Below are 5,000 nucleotides of genomic sequence, written 5' to 3'. Positions count from 1 at the left end.
CCTAACCCACGTTGTGCCTTAACCTAACCCATATTGTGCCTTAACCTAACCCATATTGTGCCTTAACCTAACCCATATTGTGCCTTAACCTAACCCATATTGTGCCTTAACCTAACCCATATTGTGCCTTAACCTAACCCATATTGTGCCTTAACCTAACCCATATTGTGCCTTAACCTAACCCATATTGTGCCTTAACCTAACCCATATTGTGCCTTAACCTAACCCATATTGTGCCTTAACCTAACCCATATTGTGCCTTAACCTAACCCATATTGTGCCTTAACCTAACCCATATTGTGCCTTAACCTAACCCATATTGTGCCTTAACCTAACCCATATTGTACCTTAACCTAACCCGTATTGTGCCTTAACCTAACCCGTATTGTGCCTTAACCTAACCCGTATTGTGCCTTAACCTAACCCGTATTGTGCCTTAACCTAACCCGTATTGTGCCTTAACCTAACCCGTATTGTGCCTTAACCTAACCCGTATTGTGCCTTAACCTAACCCGTATTGTGCCTTAACCTAACCCGTATTGTGCCTTAACCTAACCCGTATTGTGCCTTAACCTAACCCGTATTGTGCCTTAACCTAACCCGTATTGTGCCTTAACCTAACCCACGTTGTGCCTTAACCTAACCCACGTTGTGCCTTAACCTAACCCACGTTGTGCCTTAACCTAACCCACGTTGTGCCTTAACCTAACCCACGTTGTGCCTTAACCTAACCCACGTTGTGCCTTAACCTAACCCACGTTGTGCCTTAACCTAACCCACGTTGTGCCTTAACCTAACCCATATTGTGCCTTAACCTAACCCATATTGTGCCTTAACCTAACCCATATTGTGCCTTAACCTAACCCATATTGTGCCTTAACCTAACCCATATTGTGCCTTAACCTAACCCATATTGTGCCTTAGCCTAACCCATATTGTGCCTTAACCTAACCCATATTGTGCCTTAACCTAACCCATATTGTGCCTTAACCTAACCCATATTGTGCCTTAACCTAACCCATATTGTGCCTTAACCTAACCCATATTGTGCCTTAACCTAACCCATATTGTGCCTTAACCTAACCCGTATTGTGCCTTAACCTAACCCGTATTGTACCTTAACCTAACCCGTATTGTGCCTTAACCTAACCCGTATTGTGCCTTAACCTAACCCGTATTGTGCCTTAACCTAACCCGTATTGTGCCTTAACCTAACCCGTATTGTGCCTTAACCTAACCCGTATTGTGCCTTAACCTAACCCGTATTGTGCCTTAACCTAACCCGTATTGTGCCTTAACCTAACCCGTATTGTGCCTTAACCTAACCCGTATTGTGCCTTAACCTAACCCGTATTGTGCCTTAACCTAACCCGTATTGTGCCTTAACCTAACCCGTATTGTGCCTTAACCTAACCCGTATTGTGCCTTAACCTAACCCACGTTGTGCCTTAACCTAACCCACGTTGTGCCTTAACCTAACCCACGTTGTGCCTTAACCTAACCCACGTTGTGCCTTAACCTAACCCACGTTGTGCCTTAACCTAACCCACGTTGTGCCTTAACCTAACCCACGTTGTGCCTTAACCTAACCCACGTTGTGCCTTAACCTAACCCACGTTGTGCCTTAACCTAACCCACGTTGTGCCTTAACCTAACCCATATTGTGCCTTAACCTAACCCATATTGTGCCTTAACCTAACCCATATTGTGCCTTAACCTAACCCATATTGTGCCTTAACCTAACCCATATTGTGCCTTAACCTAACCCATATTGTGCCTTAACCTAACCCATATTGTGCCTTAACCTAACCCATATTGTGCCTTAACCTAACCCATATTGTGCCTTAACCTAACCCATATTGTGCCTTAACCTAACCCATATTGTGCCTTAACCTAACCCATATTGTGCCTTAACCTAACCCATATTGTGCCTTAACCTAACCCGTATTGTGCCTTAACCTAACCCGTATTGTGCCTTAACCTAACCCGTATTGTACCTTAACCTAACCCGTATTGTGCCTTAACCTAACCCGTATTGTGCCTTAACCTAACCCGTATTGTGCCTTAACCTAACCCGTATTGTGCCTTAACCTAACCCGTATTGTGCCTTAACCTAACCCGTATTGTGCCTTAACCTAACCCGTATTGTGCCTTAACCTAACCCGTATTGTGCCTTAACCTAACCCGTATTGTGCCTTAACCTAACCCGTATTGTGCCTTAACCTAACCCGTATTGTGCCTTAACCTAACCCGTATTGTGCCTTAACCTAACCCGTATTGTGCCTTAACCTAACCCACGTTGTGCCTTAACCTAACCCACGTTGTGCCTTAACCTAACCCACGTTGTGCCTTAACCTAACCCACGTTGTGCCTTAACCTAACCCACGTTGTGCCTTAACCTAACCCACGTTGTGCCTTAACCTAACCCACGTTGTGCCTTAACCTAACCCACGTTGTGCCTTAACCTAACCCACGTTGTGCCTTAACCTAACCCATATTGTGCCTTAACCTAACCCATATTGTGCCTTAACCTAACCCATATTGTGCCTTAACCTAACCCATATTGTGCCTTAACCTAACCCATATTGTGCCTTAACCTAACCCATATTGTGCCTTAACCTAACCCATATTGTGCCTTAACCTAACCCATATTGTGCCTTAACCTAACCCATATTGTGCCTTAACCTAACCCATATTGTGCCTTAACCTAACCCATATTGTGCCTTAACCTAACCCATATTGTGCCTTAACCTAACCCATATTGTGCCTTAACCTAACCCATATTGTGCCTTAACCTAACCCATATTGTGCCTTAACCTAACCCATATTGTGCCTTAACCTAACCCATATTGTGCCTTAACCTAACCCATATTGTGCCTTAACCTAACCCATATTGTGCCTTAACCTAACCCATATTGTGCCTTAACCTAACCCATATTGTGCCTTAACCTAACCCATATTGTGCCTTAACCTAACCCATATTGTGCCTTAACCTAACCTATATTGCGCCTTAACCTAACCCATGTTGCGCCTTAACCTAACCTATGTTGCGCCTTAACCTAACCTATGTTGCGCCTTAACCTAACCTACGTTGCGCCTTAACCTAACCTATATTGCGCCTTAACCTAACCTATATTGCGCCTTAACCTAACCTATATTGCGCCTTAACCTAACCTATATTGCGCCTTAACCTAACCTATATTGCGCCTTAACCTAACCTATATTGCGCCTTAACCTAACCTACGTTGCGCCTTAACCTAACCCACGTTGCGCCTTAACCTAACCCACGTTGCGCCTTAACCCAACCCACGTTGCGCCTTAACCCAACCCACGTTGGGCCTTAACCCAACCCACGTTGCGCCTTAACCCAACCCACGTTGCGCCTTAACCCAACCCACGTTGGGCCTTAACCCAACACACGTTGGGCCTTAACCCAACACACGTTGGGCCTTAACCCAACACACGTTGGGCCTTAACCCAACACACGTTGGGCCTTAACCCAACACACGTTGGGCCTTAACCCAACACACGTTGGGCCTTAACCCAACACACGTTGGGCCTTAACCCAACACACGTTGGGCCTTAACCCAACACACGTTGGGCCTTAACCCAACACACGTTGGGCCTTAACCCAACACACGTTGGGCCTTAACCCAACACACGTTGGGCCTTAACCCGCTCTGTAATTGTCATACGACGCGTTAAATTAGTGTAGTGTTGCCTAACTGCAACCCCCGCAATATAGTTTGCTACTCGCACTGCCTGGTCCCCAGTGTATCGCTTCATGTTAAACACCTTGCAGCGATACACTGTAATGTGGATGGCAGCAGGACGTACATGCTCAATGCCCTTCGCAGTTGTTCATTGGCATTCGCATGGCGAAGCACTTAGCCTACGCTGTGGTACGGCCTGTGTCAACTGTCCGCTGATGTTGTACGTCCAAATCACACACTGTACTGCACATTGGTCCTCATGTACTGAATGATACATCGTGGTACATGTGACCGTACAACGACTGCGCCAACAACGGCGAACCATGCGGTCCAACTGTTGTGCACTCAGCTATGTGTCGTCTCCCTATAAGAGCCGGATTGCAGTGTGGTATGCCCTGGATGGCGATCAGCATGAGCCGTCTGTTGATGTAGTGGCGCGTGTTGTCAGACGTAGTCGTCTCTTCTCACACACCGTGACAGCATGGTGCACTGCGTTCCACATCTGCGACATGCGACAGAGGCCGGTTGACAGTCGTTCGCGCAATGGACATCGCATACGTACGGGGGCCACCTTCCACGTGTTCGCGAAGCGTGCACATGTTGTTGCGTGTATGTGGGCAGACATAGTGTGTCGTGACACCTGACACAGGCATGCAACAATCGTTGAATTTGCAAATGGCGATGGACGTCTACGTTTGCTGGTGACGTTACGCAAATGAACAACTGGTAAACCGTTGTGGTGCGGTTGTTCTCGCTAGAGGTGAATCAGTGATGGCGACGATCGGTTGAGCTACCAACCGGTTGTTTCAGCGATACCCACCATGCCCACGAACGTGAATGGCATGTGGGTGTGAAGCGATACGCGGCGGTGGCTGGGTGGGACCGTCCCCGGCCGGTGAGGGGGGGCCTCCCGGCGTGCTGGCCGCGCGGTGCGTGGGCGCACGCGCTACAGCCGGCTGGTGGGGGCGGCCAGTGGCAGGCGCGCCGGCCGACGGAGGCGGCAGGCGGCGCAGCTGCGCGCCGGCGCACCCTGCACGCGGCGCCGTGCGGCCAAAGTAGGTCCTCGCGGGCCCGGTGCGAAGCGCGGTGGACATCTGCAGTGTGCTGGTCCGATTGAGGACTGTGTGCGCTGAGGATGCGCCGCCGCCCGGCGCTCGGCGCCGCGACGCCGTCTGCTGCTCGGTCGCCTCTGCGGTTCTCGCAGGTGGTTTGTATCGCAGCTGTGCGGACGTGTTGGCGCGTGCGCTGTGCTGGGAGAGTTCGCTTCGGCACCCAAGTGGGGCTTTT

Source organism: Schistocerca americana, unplaced genomic scaffold (assembly GCF_021461395.2).
Source record: "Schistocerca americana isolate TAMUIC-IGC-003095 unplaced genomic scaffold, iqSchAmer2.1 HiC_scaffold_313, whole genome shotgun sequence".
NCBI classification, from domain to species: domain Eukaryota; kingdom Metazoa; phylum Arthropoda; class Insecta; order Orthoptera; family Acrididae; genus Schistocerca; species Schistocerca americana.
Note: the sequence above shows the minus strand (reverse complement) of the source record.